This window comes from Cimex lectularius, unplaced genomic scaffold (genome assembly GCF_000648675.2).
Source record: "Cimex lectularius strain Harlan isolate CLEC.00 unplaced genomic scaffold, Clec_2.1 scaffold26, whole genome shotgun sequence".
Classification (NCBI taxonomy): Eukaryota; Metazoa; Arthropoda; class Insecta; order Hemiptera; family Cimicidae; genus Cimex; species Cimex lectularius.
The window spans coordinates 730,848-743,262 of record NW_019392721.1 but is presented as its reverse complement, the minus strand read 5'-3'; the positions used below and the strand labels follow the sequence as shown (position 1 = coordinate 743,262).

Genomic DNA, 12,415 nt, shown 5'->3' with positions numbered 1-12,415 from the left:
TTATTTGACACCATCCAACGAGAAACTAAAAGGTATAAGCACATCACATTGTAAATAATAAAATAAATATTAAGATTTATAAATAAACATAATAGAACAATGACAAGTAGATTTTTTAGTTTATGCATCTATATTTATTTGTTTTATCGACATATTCTTTTATTAGGATAGAGTGTATTTTTAGCTTGTTAGTTGCTACAGAATGCTCGTAGTTTAAGAATAAGAAAGAGAGAGAGAAAAAAAAGGTGAGAGGGAGACAGCAAAAGTAAAATAAAAAGCAAGAAACAGCCAGTGAGAGAAAAAAGTAGAAGAGAGAAAACCCGAGAGAGAAGGGAAAGAGAGAGAGGGAGAAAGAGGTGAGAGGGAGAGAGCAAGAATAAAATTAAAAAAAGAAACAGCCAGTGAGAGAAAAAGTATGAGAGAGAAAAACCCGAGAGAGAAGAGAAAGAGAGCGGGAGAATGAGGAGATAGGGAGAGAGCAAGAATAAAAAAAAAACAAAAAAAAACAACCAGTGAGAGAAAAAGTATGAGAGAGAAAAACCCGAGAGAGAAGAGAAAGAGAGCGGGAGAAAGAGGCGAGAGGGAGAGAGCAAGAATAAAAAAAACAAAAAAAAACAACCAGTGAGAGAAAAAGTATGAGAGAGAAAAACCCGAGAGAGAAGAGAAAGAGAGCGGGAGAAAGAGGCGAGAGGGAGAGAGCAAGAATAAAAAAAACAAAAAAAAACAACCAGTGAGAGAAAAAGTATGAGAGAGAAAAACCCGAGAGAGAAGAGAAAGAGAGCGGGAGAAAGAGGCGAGAGGGAGAGAGCAAGAATAAAAAAAACAAAAAAAAACAACCAGTGAGAGANTATATATATATATAATGTAATTTTCTTTAAATCACAATCGAAAAATGCCGTTATACAGCAAAAACCTCATCACCACACTTGCCTTTTATCCTTGTATATACCCTTATATACAGAAAATATCAAATAAAACCAGAAGTTAGTCGTTTCTTTCAGTACGAGATTTGCTGACTGGGACATGTAGCATGTGCTGACTCTGCGTTACAATTACGCTGAGCCCTTAATGTCTCCATTAAGGGAGTAATAAAACTTCCCTTCCCTTTTCCACCACGCCTTCAATCTTTTCTTTGGTCTAAATTCCTTAGGCTTATCACCTCGTATTGCCCTTCTGAGGCGAACATGCCAAAATGTGTGCGTGTGTTTGTAAAAGAAAATAACAAGAGAGAAGTACGTAGATAAGTAAACAATGAAGTGATTTTGTTTAGTAACTAAGCGTGAAAATAAAGAATCAGGGTTTGGATTGGATACAGATTTTTTATTCTAACATTACTTATTTATTTATGATGAATTCTAATGCATGCATATTAACGAGGCAAACCTGTTTTACCTTTCGGTATTACCGTTTTAAAATTTAAACACAGACAAGGGTCTATTTTGGCTTACCTTCGAGGTTTGATCAATACTGACTTGTAGTTAAGACCAGAAGCATTACAGTGACAGCAAAGGTCCGCATAAACAATGTTATTCTCAGTGACCAAAATAAGTTGCGAGAACTAGACCAGAATGGATACTGAACAAAGGAAAATAAATGCTTTTGAACTGTGGTTAGAAGGAAAATTCTGAGCGTACCTTGGACTACAAGAAGATCAAACCATTCCATACTCCAGGAAGTAAAGTTCGACTGCTCACTTGAGTAATGACATTACTGGTAAAACAAAGTACTTTGGCTGTAGGAAAATAATTATTGAAACATTATCTGACAACATTCATTTTTCCACATAAAATTCCACATATTAACATTTTTGTTTTTTATGAATTTTTCGTGAATTTCTGAATTCGTGAGAATTTTTTTCAACAGTTCTGCAATGTAAATAGATATTCTTACAGCAAATTTAACGTTCTTTCAGGTAGCAAAACCAGATTTTTCTGCGGTTAGAATTTCTGAAGTTTATAAGCAGTTTAGTGAACCTAAGTCGAAAAAACCTAAAATTATTTTTTTACGTTGAGATTTGAACAGTGGTTTATAGGAAGTTCTTTGTTGCGTATGGTGAGTAGAAATTCCTGAAATTTTTGACACAGACGTCAATCACTAATCTAATTTGACGCGCTGTCAGGAAAATTTTTGTTAATTACATTTTTGTAAATAAAAAACGAATATATCGATAAATTTCAAGAATAAATCGATATCATTCAAGTATCATCAAATATATCGATAAAAATATACGCGATATGTGTAGAAATACATCGATATATATGATATATCGATTTATCGGTGCCATCCATACGCGAGATGAGTTTTATTCTGTGAGTTCTACAATCTCAAACCCTTAAATCATTCATTTATATGCTTTTTCGGTGTCAATGATGGCTGTGTACGGAAGTGATTAGGGAAGATGCCAAAAGGTAGAGGCCAATGGGTCTAGTTTAATCAGGATGAGACGTACTTTAGTTTAAAAGTGACGCATTCCTCCCTTTGATCTTGACCCTAAAGCCCAGGCTTTGCCTTTGACCCATCCCTATATTGCTTATTGCTCCCGGTTTAATTAATTTCCGGCATAAACCCCTACGACCCGGGGTGTTCATTTTCACACACTCCCATTAATATTTAATTCTCTCGGGTCGTACACCCCTTCCTTACTTTTCGGTGTTTATTTCATTAGAACTTTTCACAGAGATTAACACGTTAACGCGGTTTTTTAATTCATTTTATCTCTTCGCTTCGTTTTTGTTCCGTGATTATTTTAAACAGTATGTGAAATGAATTGAACAGTATGAAGTCACGATATCTCAAGTGGTAGAGCAGCGGCGTATTGAGCAGAAGGTCGTGGGATCGAATCCCGCTCGTGACGCTAACTTTTATCTCAACCAAAACCTTAATTAAAGATTAATTAATTGAAAAGAATTTATTTAAGCAAACCTAATAGATGTAAAAACCGAAATGAAGTACACTAAACCTCCTCTCCGTGGCCATTTCATTTGTCGCCGAGAAACAAATAGATTACACGACATTTGAAAAATGGCGAAAAGGAGGGAAAATTCAAAAGGTGGGGTTGAGATGGGAAGTTAGTGTCCGAGTGATCGAGGTCACGATAGCTCAAGTGGTAGAGCAGCGGCGTAGTGAGCCGAAGGTCGTGGGTTCGAATCCCCCTCGTGACACTGACTTTTTATCTCAACTAAAAACCTTAATTAATTGATTAGTTATAACTTTTCATCTTGTTTGATTAATTAAACCCAACTTGATAAGTCTAAGCGTCAAAAAATTAAATTTCCCACGAACAATCAGGTCTATTGATAAAAAGTTAAAATGTAACAACAACCCTATTATATTTAGTGGCCTGATTGGCCAAATTATTTCTTTCAGCTAATTAATATTTTTTACGTAAGGTCTTGGTCGAAATGAAAAAGTTACCGTTACGAGCGGAATTCGAACCCACTCTGAAAATCAGCAAAAAGGAGGGAAAATTCGAAAGGTTGAGATGTAAAGTTGGCCAACGAGTGTAGAACTTTCTGAAAAATTCTTCCCTGATATTTCTGATTCGGATTATTATTTTTATTATTAACACCAATAATATTTACTTTTAAATGAACTTTAAACGTGTTTTTCTTTAAAAGGAAGCTTTTAGAAAAAAATTTCTTTCAATTCTATAAAACGCAAATTTTCCTTGGGACTTAGTTAAAAAATGAAGAATTTGATATAATTTTTTACTTAAAATTTGCTTTTTTTGTTAAAAAGTGTGATATACAAAGTTTTTACTATGGAAATTTAAATATAGAAAATTTGATTTTTCTAAAAGAGAGAAAATTTAATTTTTCTTAGAATGACATCGTTAAATTCGATGTTTTCTTGAAAACTACTTTATGTGTGTTTTTGAAACAAATAAATTCTTATGTCAAAGAATATTCATAAGTCCATTATATGTGCTGGTCTCTTGACATCAAAAAAGAGGGAAAATTCGAAAGATTGTAGGTTGAGATGGGGAGTTGGTGTCCGAGTGGATGGAAGTCACGGTAACTCAAGTGGTTAGAGCGGGGTATTGAGCCGAAGGTCGTGGGTTCGAATCCCGCTCGTGACACTGACTTTTTTATCTCAACCAAAAACTTAATTAAATATTAATTAATTTAAAAGAATTTATTTGGACAAGCGGACCACGAAACCTAATAGATGTAATAAGCAAAATGAAGTACACTTCACTAAAGCTCCTCTCCGTGGCCATTTCGTTTGTCGCCGAGAAGCATATAGATTACAATATATTTCAAAAATGGCAAAAAGGAGGGATTCAAAAGATGGGGTTGGATTATAATAATCCGCAATTGTCAGCTCGTGCGTACTAAAAATAATGAAAAAGGTTCTCACCCGGACCTTTTTCCGTTTTTCTTCAGAAGATTGATCAACCTGTCCTTTATAATCCACGAAGTGCCCCATGCTTTGTGTATCCTTCGTCCTATCCTGAAGGTATCGATAACCTTAAGACTTCAGCCAGTCGACCAACTCTACATGTCCTTAGAACATTGGATTTCACTTATAATTTGATGATTGAAAAATCATCAACATCAATGTTTTGACCATCGTGTGACCATCCTCCAAAGGCACATTTCATATCGAAAAATCAAAATTGTAAGATACTATGCTGCTTCTTATGACAAGCAATTTAAAAAAAATATATAAACTTGAACTTGTTAAATTTTTGACTTGATTCGTTGGAATCCCGCTTGTAACACTGACCTTTTCATCTCAATCAAAACCTTAATTAATGATTGATTAATTGAAAAAAATTTATTTGGTCAAGCGAACCACGAAACCTAATAAAAGTATGAGAAATTTTCAAAACAGGATTAACCCAACCATACCGCGAATATTGGGCACGACGTCATTTTTTTTTTTTTTTGCTTTGTAAAAGGCTTAATTTACAGAATATGTTTCTTCAACAAAAAAATTAATTACAATTAATTAAGGTCTCTAGTTTTATTACTCTATGCTAGAAACCGAACGAGGGTGAAAATATATAATTTTTATTATAGGCATATAATTTTTGCTATACAGCGTGTCCATTTTATGTGGCTTGAACAAATAAAGTTAATAAAATATTTTAATATTTTTTAGGAATTTTACAGTAGGATGATATACATCCCGACACATCAGTTCGAAAGATTTGTGGAATGGAACACCAAAATCCCATTTTAAATTGGTTAAAAATAACAAATTCCCTAATTTCGTGGTCCGCTTGACCAATTAATATATTACAATTAATTAAGGTTTTTAGTTGAGATAAAAAAGTGAATGGCACGAGCGGGATTCGAACCCACGATCTTCGGCTTGATACGCCGCTGCTCTACCACTTGAGCTATCGTGACCTCGATCCATTCGGGCACCAACTTCCCATCTAAACCGCACCTTTTGAATTTTCCCCCCTTTTTGAAAAATGGCAAGCCGAAGATCGTGGGTTCGAATCCCGCTCGTGCCATTGACTTTTTTATCTCGACTAAAAACTATAATTAATTGTAATGTATTGATTTGTCAAGCGCACCACGGAATTAGTGAATTTGAGGGAAAAAATTAATATTGTTTAAAGTAAAATCAGAAATGCCAGCTAAGTCATAAAAAAAATTCTCACCTATAAGGAAAGCTTCACTTACATGTTGTAAATAACAAATATTAGACAGATATAGTATAATCGTTTTTCTGTCATCAATGATTATGATTTGTGAGACAGGGTAATAGGGCGGGTAAAAGCCGGCGGAGGATAACAGCCAAGAAAAAACACCCCTAAGTGAGACAAGGGCCAGAGTATTAACTTGTATTAACAAGTTAATGCAGTTACAACCCCCTGGTTTTCGCCCCACCCTCGGCGTAAACCGTAATATCCACCAGACCGCAACCATTAAATTACCCCGTGAAGCAATAACATCAAGTACTGGGAAGAGCGATGAGACTTTTTATTTTTTTCATTCAAGTCTAATCAAATATCGCTGAGAAGAATAAGAGCGCAATTAAGAGAGATGGTGGTCTCAACGATGAATTATTTTAGGCAAGGATGTAAGCAAGAATCATACTCATAGACATACAAATCATAATCTGATTTCTGAAAAATGATGTTTTTATGAACAATAGCATTAATCATGGTGGGAGGTAACAAATTATAAATTAACTTATTGGGTTGATGCAAAATAAATAGTTTTTCCTTTTCTCTTCACTTTTAATACCAATTGTATAATCTTTTTTTAATAATTTGTAGTACATTACAACTACCTTAAAGTAGGTAATAAATAACTGTGAGCAAGGTAATTGAAACAAAACAAAATTAAAACCAAGAGTGGAGAAAACACCCATGTTACAATAATATTGTTTTTTCAATTGATACGTTTGTCATTATCACTTGCACTGTCATCATCATCACTTCCTAGGAGATCTCGCGGCCATTGTCTCTTCAGTCGGCGGGGAGGGTTTGAGGGGATTCGTCGGGATGCGAGGTTTCTGATGTGTTGGTTTACGTTAGTTGGAAGGTTTTTATGAAATTTACGGTAACGGAAACGTATTTCATCTTGTACGAAAGGAATATGTAAATCTGTATGTGTTTGGCTGAACCCCTCACTTCCAGTCCGTAAGTCCAAATCGGCTTAACTATGGTATTGTAAAGCAGCCTTTTATTTTTGAGAGGTAAATTAGAGCGTTTTTCAAGAAGTCGTGCAAGAACTCTAAATCGTGTCATAACCTCCTGACGTTTCAGTCTTGTGTGAGGATTCCACGTCAGGCGTTTGTTGGGGTACCGCACCTAGTCCGCAGTTGGGAGGGGAATATTGTTTAAGAAAACAGGGGGGGGAGATCTTTTTACGAAAAGTGAAGGTAATGTGGGTGGATTTGTCTGTGTTAAATTTTATCCTTTTCTTTAGACTCTAGTAGTATGAGGTGTTGTTGGAGGTTTCGAGTGGAAATGACATGGTCGGAGTTGCTAGAGAGAATTGCCGTATCGTCTGCAAATGTGAATGTGGTGGTTTCGGGATGAGATGGCATGTCAGCTGTGAAAACCTGGTACAGTGTAGGGGCCAGAACGCTACCCTGAGGAACACCAGCATGTATAGGAAAATATGAAGAGAGGGAATGGCCTTCGATGACTTGGAAGAATCGGTCAGTGAGGTAACTGTGCAGTACGAGATAGTAGGTGGATGAACAGATGCCCTTGAGCATTGACAGCATACCCGGGTGCCAAACTCGATCAAAATCTTGGCTTACGTCAAGAAAGGCTCCGGAACAGTACTGTCCCATATCAAGGGAGGATGAAATAATGTCTACCAAGTGGTGACACTGCTGGACAGTTGAGTGGCGGTTGCGAAAACCAAATTGATGGCCTGGGATTATGTTTTGAAAATTTAGAATCGGAAGAATTCTTTTCAGTTGAAGTTTTTTTTTTAAATTTTACCCAAAGTAGGTAATAGACTTATTGGCCTGTATGAAATAGTACAATGTGTTGGGTTTTTTGGCTTAGGGAACATTCGAATATACGAGTGCTTCCAAGGTATAGGGAAGTAGGCTGTACGAAGAACAGAATTAAATAGGTATGTAATGAATATGATGGCCTTTTCGGGAAGGTGTTGAAGAATTTTTGGGGTAATAAGATCAAAACCTGGAGCTTTCTTGGATTTTAGGTGTTGTACGGTAGAATGGACGTCAGAAGGTGAAAAAGCTTTTGGAGGGAGGGATAATGAAATCGGTGAATGTAAATATTCATTGATAAGTTGTGAATAAGTACGGTCTATTATGTTGACATGTGAGGTGAACAGCATTCGCTTTTTCCTCATCTGACTTGGCCCAACTGCCGTCGACTTGGCGAAGCGGGGTAGATATTTTGTGGTAAGATAGAAGATTTTTAGCTGCCGCCCAGAGAGATTTGTTTTCTGTTGTTAGTGATAGAGTAAATCGTCTGAATCGGCCGGAGCGATATGCTTGCAATTCCGTAATCAGCTGATGTGTTAGTTGATTCAGTTTTTGTTTATCTGAAGGGTAACGTGTTCTTGGCCATTCTTTACGAGCTTATCTTTTTGATCGTATAAGGTAGCGAATACAAAGCGGTACGTTAATGTGCTGAGAATATGTGTTTTGAGGATGTGCGAGAATTGTTGGATCACTGATCGATTCAGTTATTGATAATGTGAATTGTACAATCAAATTAATTGTATAATCAAACCTAATACATTATGCTAAGGGTATACATATCATTTTACATCGTATTTATCTCGCTTTCTTTCTCTTTCATGCCTTTTGGTAAAAACATGTAATTCAGTCTGTTCAGGGACTTCAAATAATGTCCAAGTGCGATTTTTGGCAATTTATTTTTATGAATTTAAAGTTGAGCGAAGTGCGGCGCAAACCGCTCGAAACGTTAATGACATTTAGCGACATTTGGTTCCCGCATACTCGGTTGTCCTAAAAAGGACAATGAGAATCTTTAATGTCCGCAACTGGCACATAGGCCTCATCGGACGTTTTGATTCTCAAGTTGAGAGCTGACGCACCTCCGCATATCGGTCGTCCGCGAATCGAGCTCAGCCTACACCTGCGTGGAAAGCATACTCGAATAGGAGCAACCGATTCATTACCTATTTCCATCCGCACTACTCACGAGGGACTTTGTCAGCGTAATCATTGCGTCATCAACGCTTATACGCTTCGGTCCGATCCGTCGTATCCCGTGAGGCCGAGTGAATAACGATGGTCATGAGCAAGTTTCGTCCGAAGGTCACAGATAGATGATAGCCTCTTCTCCAGGTACCCGCAGGGGTGTCACCACGGCCAACTACGAGTCCATTGCCAGTGTAACAGGGGCTGAACCTTAGAACATTTCTGTTACCCCGTAGTACAGATGGTTATGCACCCTCCCCCGTCAATGCAGACAGGATCTGGTACCCTAACCCTCGTGTGCATCTGATGCAGCACCCGCCGTCCGATGCCGACTCGGAGGCCGACACGAGTACAGCTTGTGCTTTAGAGAGGTTGCCATGCCCTCAGGGCTAAACCATTATTTTGCCCCCGGACAATCCCCCTTGTAACCAAGGGTTGGGAGGGGTCGGAGGGAAGAATGAAGGAACTTGGATTGAGAAAGGGACGTGGATGAAGACACGAGGTACATTTAGGAACAAGGAACCATAAATGAATCCACAGTGCAACGTTGGTTAAAAAATTCCGTAATCGAGGTTATGACCTCACGAGCAAATAAGGTGGTGGCCGTCCTTCTGCCGTTGACAACGACAAGTTAAAGGTTATAGTTCAAGCTGACCTCATAAAACCATCTCGAGAAATATCGGAAGAACTTGGTGTTGACCGATGGTGGGTCCGCATGAGCTGAACGATCCCCAAAAGGATCCCACGTATGAAATCTGTTTAATGCTTTCCATTCGGAATAAAAATGATCCATTTCTCAATTGTATAGTAACGTGTGACGGAAAATGGGTATTATACGATACCGGACTTCGTTCTAGGCAGTGGCTGGATAAGAGTGAAAAACCAGGGCACTTCCCAAAGCCAAGCTTACATCCAAAACAATTATGTTCACTGTCTGGTGACTTGTAACTCGAGTATACGGCTTACTTGGCGAAAACATTTGATGGTAAAAAGCAAGAATAACAGGAATATTTTTTTTAAGATTTCAGTTTACGAGTTTTATGTGCTCAATTTGATTTACCTGGAGGATATGTTGATTGAAAATTGTATCAATGCAAGGTCAGTCTGTTTTTCTTGTGGTTTAATTAGTAAGGTTGTTTTTGAAAGCTAGTTAGTAGATGAACGTTAAATTCGCTTCCTCGCCGGTTCTATTTAAGTTGCTAGACAACGGCAAATGAATAATAAACACGATTCCCTTGGGCCCGAGGGGATCGACTATCGCGACAGACGAACCGGGCCGAGTTTAAGCCACAAGGAAAACATTAAAATAACCGTAAGGCACGAATAACCGCTGAATTTTCTCATCCGCAGTCTCGCCTTTTGTAAATTACTGGGAGACGTCCGTGGCCGGAGGGGTAAACGATTTAATACATTTCTGAGATAATATTGTGACAGGGGCGGCGAGCACGTGTCGGGTCAATCAGGTGATTACTTCAGCCCTGTGATACGATTACCAACGGCATCCCTGGCATCCCCATTGATAACACCCTTTTTACAGGGGAACGCACTGCTCGAATTCAATCCGATTAATCAATTTACAAGGCAGATATTAGCCAAAGTGATGTTGAAGTAACGTTACGAAAATTTCAATAAATTAATTATTCTTTCTAAGGTCTTGGTTGAGATAAAAAAATCAGTGTCACGAGCTGGATTCGAACCCACGACCTTTGGCTCAATACTCCGCTCTAACCACTTGAGTTATCGTGACTTCGATCCACCTGAACACTAACTTCCCATCTCAACCCCACCTTTGAATTTGAAAAGTAGCAAACCGGGGGAAAAATTCAAAGGTGGGGTTGAGGTAGGAAGTTAGTGTTCAGGTGGATCAAAGTCACGTTAGCTCAAGTGGTTAGAGCGGCGTATTGAGCCGAAGGTCGTGGGTTCGAATCCCGCTTATGACACTGCATTTTTTATCCTTAATTAAACTTTACTTTACTATATATAAGTTTCTATTTTTAAATACTTGAATGCGAGAGGTCCGACTGGCTTAGACCTACAAGACCTACAATCTTTCGAATTTTCCCTCTTTTTCGATGTCAAGAGAATAGTACATATAATGGACTTATAAATATTCTTTGACATAAGAATTTATTTGTTTCAAATACACACATTAAGCGAGTTTTCAAGTAAACATAGAATTTAACAATGTGTGGTGATTAGTGACCGTTAATCGCTAGTTATTTAGAAATCGTGAGATGCGGTCTGGTGTGATGTAGGTTTCAGAAAAACATTTTCTTTATCGTGCCAACGTTTCGATCTTTATTGAGATCATCTTCAGGGCTCAAAGGGTTTGACAATGTCATTCTAAAAAAATTAAATTTTCTATCTTTTAGAAAAATCAAATTTTCTATAGATAAATTTCCATAGTAAAAACTTTGTATATCACACTTTTAAACAATAAAAGCAAATTTTAAGTAAAAAATTATATGAAATTCTTCATTTTTTAATTAAGTCCCACGTAAAATTTGCGTTTTATAGAATTGAAAGAAATTTTTTTGTAAAAGCTTCCTTTTAAAGAAAAACACGTATAAACTTAATTTAAAAGTAAATATTGTTGGTGTTAATAATAAAAATAATAATCCGAATCAGGAATATCAGGGAAGAATTCTTCAGAAAGTTCTACATTCGTTCGCCAACTTAACATCTCAACCTTTCGAATTTTCCCTCCTTTTTGATGTTTTTCTGAGTGGGTTCGAATCCCGCTCGTAACGCTAACTTTTCATTTCAACCAAGACCTTACGTAAAAAATATTAATTAGTTGAAAGAAATAATTTTGCCAATCAGGCCAATAAATATAATGGGGTTGTTGTTACATTTTAACTTTTTATCTATAGACCTGATTGTTCGTGGGAAATTTAATTTTTTGACGCTTAGACTTATCAAGTTTGGTTTAATTACTTCAGGCCATTTATCTTTTATATTTGTTAAATTCACTAATTTCGTGGTCCGCTTGACGAATTAATACATTACAATTAATTAAGGTTTTTAGTTGAGATGAAAAAAAGTGAATGGCACGATCAGGATTCGAACCCACGATCTTCGGCTAGATAGGTCAAGTGGTAGAGCAGCGGCGTATCTAGCCGAAGATCGTGGGTTCGAATCCCGCTCGTGCCATTAACTTTTTTTCATCTCAACTAAAAACCTTAATTAATTGTAATTTTATATTTGTATATATTTTACCATAATCCTGGCTAAAATCTTGGGTAAATTGATTAAAAACAATTATTTTATTTTCTTAATGTCCATAACATAATTTCTCTGTTTAATGATGTTAGTAATATTTCAGAAGAATTGGGTAGCCGTAATCGGATTTTTGGCATCGCTCTAGATTTAAAAAAGGCTTTTGATTCCGTCGACAATCGATTGTTAATATAAAAAAATTAAAATTAATACGAATTGGTGAAGTTTCACTTAAACTTATTGAGTCTTATTTAGTAGGTAGAACTCAGACGATAAAAATTGGAACAGTCTATAGCAATCCATCGCCTATCGTCTCTGGGGTCCCTCAAAGAACGGTTTTGGGTCCTCTATTTTTCCTTTAATATATTAGTGATTTTTTAAAATTGAAAATATCCGATAATTCCTTAAATTTAGTAATTTCGTGGTCCGCTTGACCAATTAATATATTACAAATAATTAAAGTTTTTAGTTGAGATAAAAAAGTCAGTGTCACGAGCGGGATTCGAACCCACGACCTTCGGCTAGATACGCCGCTGCTCTACCACTTGAGCTATCGTGACCTCGATCCACTCGGACA

The 12,415-nt window shown here is 37.0% G+C and overlaps 1 non-coding gene across 1 annotated transcript; it reads left to right on the top strand.

Annotated features, from left to right (window-relative positions):
* The first annotated feature begins 3,088 nt into the window (after positions 1-3,088).
* Trnat-agu lies at positions 3,089-3,161 on the top strand. The gene has a single exon. It is a non-coding gene; the product is annotated as a tRNA-Thr (tRNA).
* The last annotated feature ends 9,254 nt before the right edge of the window (positions 3,162-12,415 follow it).